We start from the raw sequence: 21,379 nt of genomic DNA, 5'->3' as shown, positions 1-21,379 counted from the left end.
GTCAGTAACAGGGGGCAGTGATAGAGGTACTGTCAGTAACAGGGGGCAGTGATAGAGGTACTGGCAGTAACAGGGGGCAGTGATAGAGGTACTGGCAGTAACAGGGGGCAGTGATAGAGGTACTGGCAGTAACAGGGGTAATGATACTGGCAGTAACAGTGGTAATGATAGAGGTACTGGCAGTAACAGAGGGCAGTGATAGAGGTACTGTCAGTAACAGGGGGCAGTGATAGAGGTGCTGGCAGTAACAGAGGGCAGTAATAGATGTACTGTCAGTAACAGGGGGCAGTGATAGGGGTACTGGCAGTAACAGGGGGCAGTGATAGAGGTACTGGCAGTAACAGGGGGCAGTAATAGAGGTACTGTCAGTAACAGAGGGCAGTGATAGAGGTACTGGCAGTAACAGAGGTGCTGGCAGTAACAGAGGCAGGGCCGTCTTTAATATTGATTGGACCCTGGGCAAAGCATTTGCCTGGGCCCCCTGGTACCCTCTCCCCAGGTGTGCAATCCCGTCCTCCACCCCAACGCAGTGGCAGTCCTAATGTAGAGAGGTGCAAGAATTTTTTTGAGCCTCCCTATCGCACGGGTGATTAAAAGGTAGTTCCCCATCTGTCGTGCAACTCCAGCAATGCATTGACAGCTGGGCTCTACCATTTACCCATGTTTGAAGGTTTGTATTTAGCACTAAGCTGTTTTTATGTGTTTGAATGTAAACAGGTTTTTGTATGGAATGTATGTGGTGTTGGCGTACTTGCATGCATGTATTTATGTGTAGTGTTGGTTTTTGAATGCAGGGGTGTGTTTACATATAATTTTGGTGTGTGTTTGTACGTACTGTTGGAGTTTGAATGCAGGGGTGTATTTGTATGTAGTGTTTGTATATGTGCATACATCTCCGCATTCACACACATAGATATTTATACACACACACACACACACACACACTGAAAAACATGCAGACACACCGATATACACACTGGCACACATGTAAATATACAGACACATATACACACATGCAGATACAGACACACACACAGATACACCGAAACACACAAAGACAGCATACAGATACACACTGATACACATACAGACACACAGATATACAGACACATATAGACAGACAAACTGACACATACATACTGACATATGGATACCGACACATACACTGACAGACATGCTGACACACACACAGACACATACTGAGACATACTGACATACATTCACAGACACACACACAGACCTACTGACAGACACACAGACATACACACAGACAGACATAGTGGCACACACACACAGACATACTAATACCCAGGCAGACATACTGGCACACTGACACACACACAGACCTACTGACAGACACACACACACAGACCTATTGACAGGCACACAGACAAACTGACACACATACACATACCTACTGACACACACAGACCTATTGACAGACACACACACAGACCTATTGACAGACACACACACAGACCTATTGACAGACACACACACAGACCTAGTGACAGACAGAAACACAGACCTAGTGACAGACAGAAACACAGACCTAGTGACAGACAGAAACACAGACCTAGTGACAGACAAAAACACACACCTAGTGACAGACAAGACACACACACACAGACTGACACACACACACCTATTGACAGACACAAACACAGACCTAGTGACAGACAGACTGACACACACACACACACACTGACACACACAGTCCTACTGACAGACATAAACACACACATACTGATGGGCAAAGCATCAGCATAATGCTCTGCGTATCACTCTGCACAGTCTAAAGGCAGAATGCTCTGCGTATCACTCTGCACAGTCTAAAGGCAGAATGCTCTGCGTATCACTCTGCACAGTCTAAAGGCAGAATGCACTGCGTATCACTCTGCACAGTCTAAAGGCAGAATGCTTTGCGTATCACTCTGCACAGTCTAAAGGCACAATGCTCTGTATCACGATGCACAATATAAAGGCCGAATGATCTGCATATGACTCTGCACAGTATAAGGGCAGATTGCTCTGCTTACCACTATGCACAGGATAAAGGTACAATGCTCTGCATATCACCCTGCACAGTATAAAGGCCAAATGCTCCGCATATCACTCTGCACAGTATAAGGGCAGATTGCTCTGTGTATTACTATGCACAGGATAAAGGTACAATGCTTTGCGTATCACTCTGCACAGTATAAAGGCAGTAAGCTCTGCGAATGCACTCTGCACAGTATAAAGGCAGAATGATCTGCGTATCACTCTGCACAGTCTAAAGGCAGTAAAGCTCTGCATATCAGGCTGCACAGTATACAGGCACAATGCTTTATGTATCACCCTGCACAATATAAAGGCAGATTGCTCTGCGTATCACTATGCACAGGATAAAGGTACAATCCAGATACAATGCTTTGTGTATCACTCTGCATGGTTTAAAGGCTCGACTGCTCTGTATAATGGTGTGCTCTGCAGGAACAGAAGCCATCAGCGGCTGCAGACCCCAGACCCTGTAAGGATTCATCGTCTCTGACCCAATAACTGCCTTCTGATTAATCAGGTAGATAACAGGCTGCTCAGCATGAATTAATGATTATAACGCAGCGTCCAAACAGCAGACAGGTGGCGCCATCCACAGGTGGATCAGGGACAGGCAGCAAATTGTATTTTGTGTATGATCATACTATATATAGTGTCTGTGATGGACATCTCTTTACTGAAAATACGAACGCTCTCAATCCTGCAAAAACAAGGGATACAATAGGGTTTCTCCTGAAAACAACCTTTGATTTGTTGGATATTATGATATCTGTTAATATGTCCATAGCACTTTAATATAAAAGATATTGGGCTTAGTCAGTAAGTGAGGGTCAGTGCCCTCCTCTAACCAATACATTTCAGGCTGATTTTAAACAGTTAGACAGACCAACTGCTGTTTGTACAATACTCGCACTGGAGGAAGCAATGAACCAAACCCCCCCCCAATATATTTTATATTAAAGTGATACGGACATTACAATGTAACTGCTGTCTGTAGAATACTCAGGGAACACAGCAGCTCACACTGGAGGGAGCAATTAACCAAAACACCCAATATCTTTTACTCTAAAGCAGGGGTTTCCAATTATTTTTTCCTGTGGAACCCTTTGACATAGTATATCAACATTGTGGAACCCCCCCCCCAAAAAAATCCTTTTAATAAGCGGCTTTTTATTATCATATTCAAATATTTTGCTCATAAACTGTTACGTCTTATGATACTCCTGAAGCTTTCGCTTAAAAAAGGCAATGTCTTTATCTTTGTACTCTGCGTGGTTTTGCTCAAAATGACGATGTAATTAAGCAGGTGCTAACGAACTGGTTGGCAATATTTTCTTGCAAAGTAATCTTGAGGAATATCTTTATTTCTGGCACTTGTAAATCCAAATTCTAAGTAGCTGCCGTCATATTTTCTTTTCTTTGTTTGAGAAGAAGATTGGGTAGCATTGTGTGCTTTTATTTTTTTCTTTGACTTGTCACTTGTCTCTGCTATTTGAGGAACAGTAGATTCAACTATTTTGGACATGTTTTCTTGATTTCTTGTTGTATCGTCTTTCTCAGTTTCTATAAGGTGTCGAACAGTTAGAAGGAGTAATAACTTTTCTCTTGATAGTTCCTTGTTTTAACCAGATATCCAGATTCATGGTTGTTGGTTGGTAAAAAAAACAAAACACTTCTCTCCTGAAAAAATACAGATCTCACTACCTGACTGCAACTGATGCTGTTTTTTATAATGCTCTTAGAAAGAACTTAACCCCTTAAGGACCAAACTTATGGAATAAAAGGGAATCATGACATGTCATGTGTCCTTAAGGGGTTAAAGGATCACTAAAGGGTCAGGAACACAAACATGTATTCCTGACCATATAGTGAAAACCTAAAAACGAAAAAAAGAAAAGAAAAGAGTCTGGAGTATAATATCCGACATGTTTATCGTGACCTAGGTGGACGGGGAGACATTGAGTAATACGCTTTAACCAAGAAATGTTTAATTATATTGAGACACAGCAGACATAGCCTCTCTATATACGTGACAAGAAATAGATATTAATTTATCAGGCAAATATTAATACAGGCTATACAAAATTGTTTACTGTACATGGTAACAGTGTACAGGAAGATAACTGATTACCATTGTGGAATCAAACTGTTATTTGCCATATTTTGGATTAATGGTACAAACAGATGAGTGGATGCATGGACTTGATTCTTTTTTCCATCTAGATGACACTGTTAAAACAGAGGATATAGGTCGTGCCAAAAAATGATATGATATAATAAAATCGATACGTACTTACATAAAATGGATACATTAGAATAAAGTCCTAATAAACGGTATGTGGATAAAAGTAGTCCAAGTTGATTGAAGAGATGAGTAATTTTGGTAGGTCTTGTAGGTTCTGAGGTAGTCAGATGTCCAGATGACGTGGAAGCATGCAGATAAGAGAAAGATTCCAATAGTGTAAAACTGTTTAACGGTGGTGTAGAGACGAAGATAATGATGATAATAATCCTCCTACTCACCTATTATAGAGCTATGGCCAGCTCAGGTGTAAATAGCATTCAGTGGCGTTGATCCCCCACTGGTAGGATATAGGTGTTGGTAGGTGGTGAAGGTCCTCGGTATGGGGAAAGAGAAAATAAAACCAAATAGTGCTCTCTGTATGCAGCAATGAATAGTTGGTATGTGAAAGGTATAATACTCACATGTACGTGAGCAGGATATACTGCTCACTTTGTTAGCGTAGGTGGTATAATCCCCACCTAGGATTCTTGAGTGAGTGGATATTCCAGAGTACTTAATGACCAGGTTCAAAATGAATAAAATACTATATAAAAAAGGTATATGGCACAGGCAAAATATAAGGGGCCAATATTCCTTTAATGATGTATCTTAAAAAAAAGAGTAAAAATAGTAAAAAATAAACCAGCCAAACGCGTTCACCAATATGTGGCTTCATCAAGTGGCAATAAAAGCAATAACCTGGTACATAGTGGTTTATATAGGTACTAACATTCACTTAATTAATCAAACTTTGGCGCCAAAATGACATCACAATTAAATGTCACATAAGATATAAAACAGATCAAAATCCATATATGAGAAAGATATATAAATTGTACAAAGTCTAAATATGTAATTTGTTTATTAAAACGAAGGGTTTAAAAAGCTTAAGAATAGACATAATGATGAACATGTTAATGAGCGGTCACGTGGTGTGCGATAGGGGTATGACGCGCTAAACCACGTGACTCGCCGAGAGTGCTTTTGGGAAATTAATTTCCTCTCTCACCGATCAGGCAAAGTAGCTGTCCGCTCCGCCCACATCAATCCGTGCCTCAACACTAGCGAGTGGGCTTACCAAGTCGCAACATACATTTCCCAAAAGCACTTTCGGTGTGATTTATAGGCCCTCTGGACAAATAGAAGAGTTACCGTATATACTCGAGTATATACCGTACATAATCTACTAGCTGAGGAAATAGATTTAATGAAATTGAAGGGGGAAGTTATCATCATAGGTTAATCTTCCTGATGTGAACTGGAAAACCAAAATAGTTGCTTGTGCCAGGAGTACACAATCTAAACTGTCTACTGGGGGCCATACTAGATTTAGTGTTAAACGGAGATTTGGTATCAGATATTATTGTAGGTGAAAGTTTAGGATCTAGTGATCACCAGTCGGTATGATATACTATAAAAACAGTTTTTTGACTAAGTCACACCACACAAAAAACGAAATTCTTAGATTTGAGAAAAACAGACTTTTCTAAAATTAGAATATGTGTAAAGGAGTCATTAACAGAATGGAGCGGTTTGAATGGAGTCCAGGAGAAATGGGATTATTTAAATGTGCCCTACTGAAGGCAACAGAAAATTGAATTAGGCTTGTCAGGAAGAGCAAAAAATGCAATAAACCACTGTGGTACCCTGCAGATGTGGCCAAAATAGTAAAAAACTAAGTTAGCATTTAGTAATTATAAAAAAAAAAAAACAGAGTGAGGAAGACAGACAGATCTATAAGATTAGACAGAAACAGCCTAAGCAAGTTATAAGAGCTTCCAAATCACAAACTGAAGAGAAAATGGCACAGTCAGCAAAAAAAAGTGGATAAAACAATTTTTAGATACATAAATGAGAAAAGTAAAGTAAAACAAGGATTAGTTAGAATAAAATCAAAGAAGGAAGGTATGTAGAAGAGGATGAAGGTCTCACGGCCTCAATGAATATTTTTGTTCAGTATTTACAGATGAAAATTAAGGAAAGGGACCTCAATTGGAAAAAAAAAAAAAAAAGAGTATAGCTATTGTTCTATTTCACCTGTATAAAGTAAAGACAAATAAGTCGATAGGGCCTGTGGGGTAAGTACACCACTAAGTTCTTTTAATAACTTTGGGGGTATCCATGTTTTACTGACAGCCCCTAGAGGCCGCTTCCGCTATTCTCACTGAGAAAATCACAGTAAGAAGATGCTGACGTCCATAGGAAAGCATTGGGTAATGCTTTCCTATGGGTGGTTTGAATGTGCGCACGGCTCTTGCTGCGCATGTGCATTCGGCGCTGACGTCGGCAGGAGGAGGAGAGTTCCCCAGCACAGAGGAAGCCCGGCGCTGGAGAAAGTGGCTGTAGGTTTTTTTTACCCCTTCAGCCCAGCGGGAGGGGGACCATGAGGGTATAACACCTCCCTCTTTGGAGGAATTACATTCAAATGATATAGCCCTAGAAGGTTCTAAAACCCCCATAGAAACTATAACAAACCAAAGCTTAACTAAAATGATGGCTGATCTCTATGGGAAAATCAAAAATGATATTAATCAGAATATCTCTGAGGTAATTAAAGAGATATCTATTCTGAATGTTAAACTGCTTGAACAAAATCTAGAATTCGAAAAGATGAGATCGGAGATTACTTTACTGCAAACACAAAATACTATTCCAATCAGGTTAAAGAAATGGATAATAAATTGACAGAATTTGAGGACAGACCCTGTTTAAATAATATAAGATTTAAAGGTGTTTCCAGAACTTGTTGGTTTTTCCTGATCTTTCCCAGGCAACCAGACTAAATAAGAGTCGCTTTAAAGATATTACTCTACAATTTAAAACTTAAACTATTAGCTACAGATGGGGCTTTCCTACTAAATTGTTACTCTCCCATAATGGGAAAAGTTTTACCATTAAAGACCCCACAGAAGATCTTTCTAAATTAAAGGGACACTATAGTCACTAGAACAACTACAGCTTATTGAATTTGTTCTGGTGAGTAGAATCATTACCTTCCGGCTTTTTGCTGTAAACACTGCCTTTTCAGAGAAAATGCAGTGTTTACATTACAGCCTAGTTATAACTTCACTGGCCACTCCTCAGATGGCTGTTAACGATCCTTCCTGGGTCATGGCTGCCTAAAATGCATCCAAACATTCAGTATCTCCTCCCTCTGCATGCAGACACTGAACATTCCTCATAGAGATTCATTGATTCAATTCATCTCTATGAGGAGATGCTGATTGGCCAGGGCTGTGTTTGAATTGTGCTGGCTCTGCCCCTGATCTGCCTCCTTGTCAGTCTCAGCCAATCCTATGGAGAAGCATTGTGATTGGATCAGGCCACCACTTCTGATGATGTCAGCAGAAGCCTTTTTTTATTTAGGCAAACCGCATGCAGATCTACAGCTTCTGGCTTGAATACAGTAAGATTTTGCTATATTTATGGAGGCATGAGTGGTCCAGGGGGGCTAGATGGTGATGTTAACACTATAGGGTCCGGAATACATGTTTAAAGAATTTTGGCTTAAAGGGAAACTCCAGTGCCAGGAAAACGATCCGTTTTCCTGGCACTGGAGGGTCCCTCTCCCTCCCACCCCCCAATCCCCAGTTGCTGAAGGGGTGAAAACCCCTTCAGTGACTTACCAGGGGCAGCGACAGGTCCCACGTCGCTGCTTCCTCCTCCCCCGCCGCTGCTCCTTCTACTTACGTCGGCCGGTGGGCGAGACTGATCTTGCCCGCCGGCCGAGGAGACCTAATGCGCATGCGTGGCAATGCCGCGCATGCGCATTAGCGCACCCCATATGAAAGCATTGCAAATGAATTTTAATGCTTCCCTATGGGGAATATAGCGACGCTGGAGGTCCTCACACAGCGTGAGGACGTCCAGCGACGCTCTAGCACAGAAAACCTGTGCTATGAAGCAGGAAGTCCCTCTAGTGGCTGTCTAATAGACAGCCACTAGGGGAGGACTTAACCCTGCAAGGTAATTATTGCAGTTTAAAAAAAACTGCAATAATTACACTTGCAGGGTTAAGGGTAGTGGGAGTTGGCACCCAGACCACTCCAATGAGCCGAAGTGGTCTGGGTGCCTGGAGTGTCCCTTTAATTGATTGAGGTAAATAAACTCAGGTATAAGTTTGAATGGAATGGAGACTATGAAAGGGAGAGAAAGAAAATAAAGATAAGAGAATATAGAAAACTTTTTGGAGACCTATCGTATTAAAAAGTTATCAATTTATCCTTGAAGCTATTTACATAGTTTTAATAACTCATGACAACTATTGCTATTTACTAAATTAAAATGTTTTTTTGTTTATCTTTTTCTCTTTTAATCTAAACTTCACGATATAAAGTATGCACTGCTGTTTTTTGAAAATAGTTCAATAACTGACTATTTGTTATAATATTAAAGTAAACAAAATATAGTATTCAACACATAATTAAGATAGCTAAGAAAACAAAAATAATATATTAAAGGAGTTATTCTTCTTTTTCTTTATTCTCTAGAACAGTCACGTGTGTATGATTCACTACGATGATAAATATATCACAATTGAATAAAATAGTAAGATATTATGAAACAAACACTATTGCACAAATTTGGATCTAGTCTTAGGACTGGAGAACCGAGTTAAAAGGAAATGTTTTTTTTTACAATATTGAATATTGGATTGCATAAATTACTTAACTTAGATAATGAGGGGATATTTATTGAGTATATTTATTAATTTATCATCATAACCACTTTCAGGAACACCTCAGATCATTATTGAGGATGTTGTGTCCCTTTAGAGATTTATACTATACTATTTATTAATGTCCTGGCTACTAAAAGCTTCTCTCTCCTTCTGTTCAAAGTCTTACTCTCCTGTAGTCTTATATATTCACACTAGTGTAAATAATTTTAGGCCCTATTGCAACTCTCATGGTTTATGCTTAAATATTGATTTGTTCAATGTCTCATGCCTGGCCACAGATAGCCACCAGTGACTGATTATCCCTGAGATAAAAAAAATGTTTTATTTTCTCAAAGGTTTTGTATGTTTTGATCTCTCAGGGTAACCCCCTGTAAGTTATGTATTACCTTGTTATGGTGGTGTATTGCTTGTGTGTTATGTTATATTATTGTTTGTGTAGTATGTGCAAGGTCATCTATCGAGAATGGGTATGGACGAGTCCACTAGAAAATCTTAGAGCCATTTTTTGGAAAGACATTAGTTACCAAGAGTAATAATATTAATTAAAATAGCATCTATAAATGCACAGGGTTTGAACTCTCTGGTAAAAATAGGTCTTCTTTATAGAATGCTGTTAGAAGATAAGATTGATTTACTTTTTGTTCAAGAAACACATTGTAAAGATAGGGAAAATAATTTATGGAATTATTCTAGATTTTCATATATCATGAATGCTAGTATAGAAGAAACCTTAACACACAAAGTGCAAGTGAGGTGAGGTATTTTAGTTGCTCTCTTAATAGGTGCGACTTCCCCAGTGTTTAAAAACCACTTAAAAAACACAAGATTAAAATATAAAACAAAAACAGATAGGGGGCGCTCCAAATAGTAAATCAAGGCAAAGAATACTTATACAGACTGGTTCTTCAGTTCATATGTACACCACCTAAATATCAAAGATAATAGCACATAGCATAATACTGCATGGTGGAAAACTGATTAAAACAGTGTATCAATTGCCAACTCACAATCTGCAGAGCCACGTATAGTAGGCTCTGACTATAATCGCATGCTCTGTTATCTCAGGAAATACACCTCCGCTCTCAATGCCCAGAACTCGACTGATCCCAGGAGTCAGCAAAGAAAAATAGTCGGTAGGTCCGGAGTATTCAAAATGCTAAAAATAGCTATTTAATCAAAAGTATTTTAAAATAAACAATAAAAGATATATTGTATACAGCAAAAAACACTAACGCGTTTCGACCCGATGGTCTTTTTCAAAGTGTATTGTCCAACTGTCCGGACGTCCTTTAAATATCCTGTCCAGATCATCATCTTTGGCGCCAAATCGATTTTCCCGCCAATCGTTCATTCACTTCTCTGTGTCGCCTTCATTTCCGGCTCTCAGTGATGACGTCTTTCCGTTTCCTGTTGCGTACGGCGCTTTCCTTTTGCATCCGCCGGTGGCATTATGGTCTTAGTCGCCATCTTTGAATGTCCACACATCGGGCAACACTAAGTTTTGTTCACTCATTCATATTGCAAAAAAGTCCCGAAATATGAGAATACTTAATCAATAATCATTATTGCACCACATTTACAGTAACATGATAAACTCATCCTGTATATCCCAATACTATAGCATATATATCCCATCATAATTAAAAAATATAATTCACTATATACAAATATTGTTGTTAAAACATATATCTCAAATATGTATAAAATATATGTAAAATATATATATTCTCATTTCAATCAGGAAAGGAGGGGGGAAGGGAAAAAGGAGAAAAGAGGAGGAGAATGTTATTATCATAGATATCTTAACTCATTATTTTCATTTCTTATATTAATGCGCTCATTTCGAAGTCGCAGTTTAGCCCTTTCGGTGCTAAAGTATCTAAATTGAAGATCCAGCCCATTTCACATAAGCTAAGGGCTGCATCAATGTCCCCTCCTCTCCAATGACGTGTAATGTTTTGAATTGCATAGAATTTCAGCCCTTTTGGGTTTTTATCGTGATACTCTAAAAAATGCAGCGAAACACTGTGATTCCTAAAGCCTCTTCTGATGTTATACATGTGCTCTCGTACCCGAGTGGCCACACATCTAGTGGTTTAGTGGCCACACATCTAGTATTAGTAGAGAGTCTGCCAAAGGTTTCAATTATTGTAAAGATTGTATGGGGTGTAAATCATTAGGTAATTTAACAAAGAAAATTACCACTTTTTCCTCCCAGTCCAGTCCTAAGGAGTATGGAATTAGATCATTTATGACGTGTAAAACCAAAAATGTTGTATATGTGCTCGAATGCCCGTGTGGTCTACAATATGTGGGTAAAACCACTAGATGTGTGGCCACTCGGGTACGAGAGCACATGTATAACATCAGAAGAGGCTTTAGGAATCACAGTGTTTCGCTGCATTTTTTAGAGTATCACGATAAAAACCCAAAAGGGCTGAAATTCTATGCAATTCAAAACATTACACGTCATTGGAGAGGAGGGGACATTGATGCAGCCCTTAGCTTATGTGAAATGGGCTGGATCTTCAATTTAGATACTTTAGCACCGAAAGGGCTAAACTGCGACTTCGAAATGAGCGCATTAATATAAGAAATGAAAATAATGAGTTAAGATATCTATGATAATAACATTCTCCTCCTCTTTTCTCCTTTTTCCCTTCCCCCCTCCTTTCCTGATTGAAATGAGAATATATATATTTTACATATATTTTATACATATTTGAGATATATGTTTTAACAACAATATTTGTATATAGTGAATTATATTTTTTAATTATGATGGGATATATATGCTATAGTATTGGGATATACAGGATGAGTTTATCATGTTACTGTAAATGTGGTGCAATAATGATTATTGATTAAGTATTCTCATATTTCGGGACTTTTTTGCAATATGAATGAGTGAACAAAACTTAGTGTTGCCCGATGTGTGGACATTCAAAGATGGCGACTAAGACCATAATGCCACCGGCGGATGCAAAAGGAAAGCGCCGTACGCAACAGGAAACGGAAAGACGTCATCACTGAGAGCCGGAAATGAAGGCGACACAGAGAAGTGAATGAACGATTGGCGGGAAAATCGATTTGGCGCCAAAGATGATGATCTGGACAGGATATTTAAAGGACGTCCGGACAGTTGGACAATACACTTTGAAAAAGACCATCGGGTCGAAACGCGTTAGTGTTTTTTGCTGTATACAATATATCTTTTATTGTTTATTTTAAAATACTTTTGATTAAATAGCTATTTTTAGCATTTTGAATACTCCGGACCTACCGACTATTTTTCTTTGCTGACTCCTGGGATCAGTCGAGTTCTGGGCATTGAGAGCGGAGGTGTATTTCCTGAGATAACAGAGCATGCGATTATAGTCAGAGCCTACTATACGTGGCTCTGCAGATTGTGAGTTGGCAATTGATACACTGTTTTAATCAGTTTTCCACCATGCAGTATTATGAATGCTAGTATGTTGGATAAAAAGAAAAGAGGAGTTGCCATTATTTGCTCATCTAAGCTTAAATTTGAACAAATCTACAAAGAAAAAGATCCACTAGGAAGGTTTTTAATTCTTGTTTGTAAACTGAACGATATTACTTACACCATGGATATTTTATATACCCCAAATGTATTCTCACAAATATTCTGTAAGAAACTCTTCAGAAAGATGGAAACATTTTTTTAAAAAAGGTACTATTAATTGGAGGGGATTGGAACATCATCCGGGACCCAAAAATGGATAGAAGATCTAGGGATCCTCACAAAACATTTAGTTCCAGGATTTCCTTGCTGAATCTGGGTTATTTGACATTTGGAGGGTACAACATCCGAATGAAAGAGATTTAACTTTTGTATCTAAAGTCCATCTAAGCTACTCTAGAATAGATGATTTTTTAATAGATATGGCAAATTTGAGAAAAATAGTAAGCTCTGAAATTGGCCCTATTGTTTGGTCAGATCATGCCCCTATAGTGTAGTATTGGAATAGAATCTAGAATATAACCTCAGACCTTTGATAATAGACAAATCAATTATAACATTCGAAAAAAACAGGATGCACCTTGAAAACATGGCAAAAGAATTTGTTAAAATTAATGATAATGGACAAGTTTCTAGCGAAACTTTATGGATAAATTTTAAATGTGTCATGAGGGGGAATTTAATTCAAATGGGGGCAAAAATTAGGAAAACCAGAGGAGCAGACCTTTATATACAATTGTCCAAACCTGAACTCAGTAACAAAGTAACCCAAATTCCCTTAATGTAACACATATGTAACATGTAACACACAGCGTGAGGACGTCCAGTGACGCTCTAGCACAGAAAACCTGTGCTATAGAGCAGGAAGTTCCCTCTAGTGGCTGTCTAATAGACAGCCACTAGGGGAGGACTTAACCCTGCAAGGTAATTATTGCAGTTTAAAAAAAACTGCAATATTTACACTTGCAGGGTTAAGGGTAGTGGGAGTTGGCACCCAGACCACTCCAATGGGAAGAAGTGGTCTGGTGCCTGGAGTGTCCCTTTAAAGCATGAATATAGATGTTGTAAGGATGGAGGCGTAAAGTTCTAATAATGGTTGGTGTGGTTGTTACGGGAAAGTGATGATATAATCCAGGATACCATTTGTTTTGAGTAGGGAACATTTTTAGGTTAAGGTGGCAAAAAGAAGTGTACACCAAAATAGAAACCTAAGTAAACATCACTATTCTGAGACAAAGTGGCCGGGTACTGGTAGGCTAGCAAGATGCCAAGCGGTGAAGAATTATGCTATTGAGGACATGCCAAGCGGCATGAGAGGCGCTACCTATGCGTTGGCCCGAGGGAAAATATGAGGCCACCGAAACATTGTGGCGGGGTGGCGGCCTCTCGGTGATAACTAAAGCATAAGATAGAAGGGGAGTGACCTGGGAGGCCCTCTCTATGCGACCATGCGAGGCAGCTAACTATGATTTGGCCCGAGGGATGTATACCTCAGAGTATGAGGATTGGTGTTGGCCTCGCGGGACCACTAGCTAATGGATTAAGACCAGAAACAGAAACCTAGTTGGACAACCTAAATCTCAGGAAGCCAGTACCACTCAAAACATAGAAAATGCACAGGATTATGACATTATACCTGATAAAATTTGAGTCAGGCTGATGCAGGGCCAGCGCTTCCTATAAGGCGAACTAGGCAGCCGCCTAGGGTGCCATATAGGAGGGGGCGCCCTGCGCCCCCATCGCCGGCCCTTTAACCCCTTAAGGACACATGACATGTGGGACATGTCATGATTCCCTTTTATTCCAGAAGTTTGGTCCTTAAGGGGTTAAATGCTGCAGCCGCCTGAGCGCTCTATAGAGAGCGCTCAGGCACCTGCCGCAATGCCTAACCTCCCCTTCCCTGTAGCGTGGCCGAGCTCCTCTCCGGTGTGTACTTCCTGTCAGTCCGGCCGGTCACGGACCGAAGAGGAGCTCGGCCACACTACAGGGAAGGGGAGGTGAGGAGAAGAAGATTACAGGGAGGGGGAGTGGAGAAGATTGGAGTGGGAAGGGCGAGGGGAGTGGAGAAGATTACAGGGAGGGGCGGGGAGAAGATTACAGGGAGGGAGGGGGGGAGAAGATTACGGGGGTAGAAGATTACAGGGAGGGAGGGGGGAAGAAGATTACAGGGAGTGGGTGGGAGAAAATTACAGGGAGGGGGGAGTGGAGAAGATTACAGGGAGGGGGGAGTGGAGAAGATTACAGGGAGGGAGGGGGGAGTGGAGAAGATTACAGGGAGGGAGGGGCGGAGAAGAATACAGGGAGGGAGGAGAGTGGAGAAGATTACAGGGAGGGAGGTGGAGAAGATTACAGGGAGGGGGGGAGGGGAGAAGATTACAAGAAGGAAGGGGGGAGGGGAGAAGATTACAGGGAGGGAGGGAGGGGGGGAGAAGATTACAGGGAGGGAGGGGAGAAGATTACAGGGGGCAGAGTGGAGAAAATTACAGGGAGGGAGGGAGTGGAGAAGATTACAGGGGGGGGAGAAGAAGAGAAGATTATGGGGGGAGTAGAGATTACAGGGAGGGAAGGGGGGAGAAGAAGAGAAAATTACAGGGGGGAGGGGAGAAGATTACAGGGAGGGGGAGAAGACGAGATTACAGGGACAGGGGGGAAAAGAAGAGGAGAACACAGTGAGGGGGAGAAGAAGAGGAGAACATGGGGGGAGATGAGAACACAGGGAGTGGGGGTTGAGACCACTAAAGGAGGGAGGGGGTGTTGGAGAGACCATTATGGGATGGGGTGAGGAGAGACCGCTAAGGAAGGGGGGGTGGAGCAGAGACCACTAGGGGAGGGTGGGGGGAGAGGAGAGACCACTAATGGAAAGGGGGGGGGCAGAGGAGACCATTAAGGGAGATGGGTGGGAGAGGAGAGACCACTAAGGGGCAGGGGAGATCTCTAAGGGATGAAAGGGAGAGCTCTCTCTCTAAATCTTTCTTTTGCCTAGGGCGGCAAAAATCCTTGCACCGGCCCTGGCCTAATGCTAAGCGGAAAAATATGAATGAGAGGGTGGCAGTAGATGACAAGCTGCGCCCCTTGAATAGGAGTGCATGAGTATCTGTGCGTATGGGTATATTGTAGTGGGCCAGATCGTGGGCCCGAATTAAATAAAGGAACCTACCAGATACTGTTGGTGAGCAGTGAGAATATGACAAAGGCAGATGACGGGTTTTGTGTTTGTAAAGCAACTGTCAGTATGACCAGGGCACCTAGGGAAAGTGAAATGTCAATGCCCACGAAATACTAAGTTATAGTAGTAAAACCTAGCATGGTAATTTAACCACATCATTAACCGAATAAGGCAAATATTCTGACATAGTTTTCAAAATCAAGTTATTTGACAATCATAAGCTAAATTCCGGTAATGAAACCTGTGTAAACAACAACAAGACAAAAGTAAGATATATATATATATATATATATATATATATATAAAAAAAAAACAGTCTAAAATGTATACAAAAGCCACCACTCATATAAGAAAAATCCGCCACAAGAGTAAAGCAGAGGTTGCGTGATTGTGTAAAGTGATACGTGATGTGTCTGAGGTGAATTGTGGGAATAAAGATAGCAACGAGAAAAGAAGGATCTACCCTACGGGATGATTCCCATGGCAAAATTGAGCGACCCCAGTAGCGATTGAAGTTCCTTGCGGTTGCAAGGACCTAGTTAAAAGTAATGTTCAATGCTTGATAAGGTGCGCTCAATCTTATTCTGGGGAAGGATAGCTTGCATGTGGATAGAGTCCAATTGGTTCCCCAAAATTGCATGCTGGTGGCAGGACCTAAGGTCTTGTGAGGGGAGACCAGGTTAGCCAGGGATTTAAAAAGAGCCAGTATGTGTGTAAGGCCGCTAGGGAGGAGGGTATTGTTTCAGATCGTGAGAAAATCATCCAGATAGTGTATAACAGTTGGACATCTGCACATATTAAGCAATAACCAACACAAAGTTCCAGCAACCGTGTCAAATTTATTGGGCTGCATTATGGAGCCAAAAAGTGAGTCGTGAGAAAAATATAATAAAGCCCCTGCCATTTAAATGTCGTGCAGATGCCCCAGTGAAAGGTGAAATGAGAAGCAGCTTAAAAGCGTTGCCAATGTCTGTTCTACTGAGTCATGCGCCTGTACCCGCCACCAAATAGGCCCAAATGGCATTGTCGATAGTGACATATGTAAGGAAATCCGTCGGAGGGTATGAGGGAATTAAGGCTGGGAATGGTGTAGGAATGCAGTCCTGATAAGTCTATGAATAGTCTGGGTTCCCCGTGACAACCCCTATGGGTTGGTTTCCCTGTGGTGAGTTTTAGGAAAACTGTATTTGGGCAAATTCATTTTTGCATTAGCCCGGAAACCATGAGAACAAGCATGTAACAACCTACCTGAACTGAAGCCACAATTGCCTCAGGAACTTGATACATAACAGAAAATATATATAAGCAACTTAATTATAAGTGAGATAAAGAGATCGGGTACTGGCAGGCTAGCAAGAAGCCAAGCGGCGAAGAATGATGCTATCTTAACGTGACAGATGAGTCCCTACTAATTGCCAAGCGGCGTGAGAGGCGCTAACTATGCGTTGGCCCAAGGGGAGTTTGAGACCACCGAAAAGTTGTGGCGGGGTGTTGGCCTCTCGGTGGTAACTAAAGCATAAGATAGAATGGGAGTGACATGGGAGGCCCACTCTATGCGACACTGCGAGGCGGCTAACTATGATTTGGGCCGAGGGACGTATACCTCCGAGTATGAGGATGGGTGTTGGCCTCGCGGGACCACTAACTTATGGATTAAGACCGGAAAACAGAAACTTAGTTGGACAACCTAAATCTCAAAAGCCAGTACCACTCTTAAAATAGAAAAGGCATGGGGTTGTGAAATCATACCTGATAACGTTTGAGTCAGGACGAGATCTTATGCAGAAATATGGGAACGAGAGGGTGGCAGTAGATAATTGTTGCAACCTAATAAGTGCTGCAACCTATAGCTTAAGATGTGATGAGTATCTGTGCGTATCTATTTATGTGAGTGGGCCAGATCGTGGACCCGAACAAATAAAATAAATCTACCAGCAACTATAGATGAGCAGTGAAATATTTACATAGGCAGATGACGGAATTGCAGTGCTTTTAAGGCGACCATTTATTTGAGCAAGGCACCTAAGAACTGCGATATGTGTATGCCCATAAAAGTAAACTTCAATGAGTACATCATTGCTGGCCCCAGTACTTTACCAAGTGTTTACTTAAAACGAGACTACGACCAGGATTTGTAATATCCTTAAGCAGACCGTCAAATGAAATAAAAGTATCTATGGAATAAGACACCCAAATGTATACGCTAAACTACTATATATGTATGTTTGTGTGTTATAGATATACTTTGTTGATAAAGCCTAGGGCTACTGAAAATAAAACCACAAGGAGGTGAAGAGGGAGATGGTAGAGCTGGGACAGGAAAAGGCTCAAATATGTACATCTAATTTGACAGTACAATACTCTCCCCGTGTTCTTAGGCACCACTATGGAACTGTATGTGTCCCCCACCCAAGTGACAGCAGGTACCTGAAAATTAATTTATCTCTCCATAGTTAAAAAATGCTCATGCTTAGTGGTGGCTTTCAAACAGGATAAATTATACAGATTTAAACTCTCACATACCATTTGCAACATATATTTACATGATGTCCGAGTAACCTATGAATGAACGTTCCGGTTGGTGTGCCAGCGAGGAGACCGTGGGTGGTCCCAGCTGACGGATACCGTGAGTCCACTTGTGTTCCGGCTTCCCCCAGTACTACCATTAGCGTAGTGGAGGTGGAAAAAAGGGGGGGTGGATTATAGATTGCCAACTCACAGTTTCTCTGAGTAACAGACAAACGCTGGAGACAGGCAGTCTGTAAGAACTGTGCTCGCAGCTTGAGTATGAACAGCTGTTCGTCTGTTTCACATATATAAATCACCCGATCCGTATGAATGCATACGAATACTGAGCGTTTTAACTGTGAAAGAGCCGAACTGAGGAAGGGGGGAGGGGTTCCCGACCATACGGTAGATAGGAACAAAATATTTACAGTAATGCTGCATTACAAGCGTACATAAGTAATGCCATATAATTTGACGAACACATAATTTGAACGAAACAGGTAAGGGAAAGAGATAGAGAAAACAGTGACCTACACCTTGATGACGCTATCAAAAAGCGACTGTGGGGCGACGGTGTGGGTCTGACTTACAGTAAACCGAGCAGTTCTGAGCCAGCATGAGGGGTAGTGGTACAGTACCGTTTAGCCAGCGGTCGGATAAGTGGAAATATAAACGGACACTGGAACTATTAATCAGGACACGAGGAACTGCAGGAGACAACAAAAATGGCGACTGGAAGTAGTCATGTGACTTGCCAGACAATCCACGATAAGGTGGGAGTGGATTGGCAGCCCTTTTAAGGGGAATTCAAGCCCCTCCCACAACTACAGGCCAAGCCTTACCATATATGAAAGGAGATGAGGCACTTTTGACCCTTTTGGCCTTTTTTGGGCAGATAAGAAAATTTTGAAATACCTGCATATCGATAATCTAATTATCTCTCATATTTTTCAATCTATAAAGCCGATAAAGAAATATTTCTTCTCCAGTAAATCAAATCTCTTCAAATGCTCCGTTGGAAGTCTTGAAATTTTATATTCGAGACCTTAACCTATCTGGATGGCTAGATAGAGAAAATTATAGATAGTAAAAATTCTAAACCTATACGGTATTTCTGGGATTAGTCGTTTTTCGTACCTTCAAGAAAAAAAAAATCGGATTATCGAAAAAAGAGCATTTTACTTATTTAAGAATATGGGACTTTCTCTATAAGACATCTATAAGTAAAGACTCACCTTTGAATAAGATCCTCTTTGGAGAGGCTAATAATAAATCCTCAGTAATTAAACCAGGAAGTTAAACACAATACTGTCATCAAATGGGAAACTGAGCTAGATAAATCCTTTTCCTGTCAGGATTGGTTAAACTCATTTGAAGCATTAAGGAAAATGATCCATTGAACAAATTTACAAGAAACATTCCTTAAACTTATCCATAGATGGTACATGGTCCCCACGAAAATATGTAAATTTCAAACAAACTCCTCCAATGTTTGCTGGCATTGCAATAAAGAACGTGGCTCACGTAAACATATTTGGTGGGACTGTATTGGTTTGGACACTCTTAAATTAGGAGTATCTAAACCAGGCTTCCTCAAACTCCGGCCCTCCAGATGTTGCTGAACTACAACTCCCATGATTCTATGAATGAAATAGATAGGCTGAGAATAATGGGAGTTGTAGTTCAGCAACATCTGGAGGGCTGGAGTTTGGGGAAGCCTGATCTAAACTCTTTGTTGATATAAATTGAATATGATTGTCCCCAGAAAGATTCTTATTCTATTTAGACTTGCCAAAAATGGATAAATCATCCCAGTTTTTGACCATACATATCCTGATGGCTGTTAAACTTTGTATTGCCAGAAAGTGGAAACAGAGCGTACCTCCCACCTTAACAGAGATTAAAGCCCAGATCCAATATCAAGGTTTAATGGAAAAGGCGGTTTATTTTAAAGATAACAATATTGGTTCTTATAATAAGATATGGACAAAATGGCTTGACTACTATAAAGAATGTCTAATCTCTAGAAAACAAACCCGTGCATAGCTTCTCTCACCTGGTAAACGTATTGTGTTGTATGTATTATTTATGTTTTATAGAGTGTGTATTATATACGCTTTGGCAATTCAAATTTTGATAAGGAGTTCAACTCAGGATTAAAGCAATTTATTAGAAACTAATACTCAAAGACTATTTAATTGAGAAACCAACTATATGAGAACATGTTGAAATATTTTAATATACCATTGTGGTTTGTTGTGATCTGAAAGATAATGTTGAACACATATGTTTATTACTTGTTTAACACTTGTTTAAATTTGTAAAATTATAATAAAAATTAATTTATTATTAAAAAAAGTTAAAAAAAAAATAAAATAAATATAAGGTAATACATTTTGTAAAAAAATATATATGATAGATATATGTGTGTGTATATATATATATATATATATATATATATATCTTATATATATAACGTCATACTAAGTGTATTTTTTTTATTTATATATACAAATATTAATATAAAAATACACACATATAGTTATATAATATATATAATAACTATATATATTGTGTCTATATATCTTATGAAAAAAATAATAATGAAAAATAAATAAGAAAACTGTAAAAATAATTTTAACCCCTTAAGGACGGCGAGCCTATGTACTTACCTGGTCGCCGGCGATCCCACACTGAAGATCGCGATGTGGGGACTTACATGGGAGCCCGGGGAGTCCCCCTCCTTCCTCTTTGGCCGCCCTGGGCCATGTGATCGCGAGGACCTCGCTATCACATGGACGGCATAGCCGCCCATGTTAGTGCCAGCAGGGGGAGTGCCTGTAATAACAGGTACTCCCCCTGCTGCCTGATATTTGTTTTAAAACTATTTAAAACTGTGTAAAATTAAATTATATATACTTAGATCATATATATATTTATTATATCTATATAATCTAAGTATATATATATGTAACGGAGCTCCATGTACTCCGACCGAGTACCCTCCGTTAATGGACGCTTCCTAGCTTGCGCCGAGGACCACAAGCACCGCACTGGACACCACAACCACCGCACACTCCACAACCGCCGTAGCTTAACTACAGACGCGCCGTCTTCCTTCCACCCTGGATCAGTTTCTGTCCTCCAGGACCGTGTGGGGAAGACCTCTCCTCCAGGAGAGCGTATCCGGAACAAGCTCTTAAAAGAGCTAAGTGA

The 21,379-nt window shown here is 40.5% G+C and overlaps 1 protein-coding gene across 1 annotated transcript in view; it reads left to right on the top strand.

Annotated features, from left to right (window-relative positions):
- The window catches only part of SLC8A2 (solute carrier family 8 member A2), a 98,618-nt gene that overhangs the window by 57,979 nt on the left and 19,260 nt on the right, over window positions 1-21,379 (top strand). The gene's annotated exons all lie outside the window — the stretch shown is intronic.

The sequence above is a fragment of the Pelobates fuscus genome, chromosome 9 (genome assembly GCF_036172605.1).
Source record: "Pelobates fuscus isolate aPelFus1 chromosome 9, aPelFus1.pri, whole genome shotgun sequence".
NCBI lineage: Eukaryota > Metazoa > Chordata > Amphibia > Anura > Pelobatidae > Pelobates > Pelobates fuscus.
Note: the sequence above shows the minus strand (reverse complement) of the source record. Positions and strands in the feature narration are given on the sequence as shown.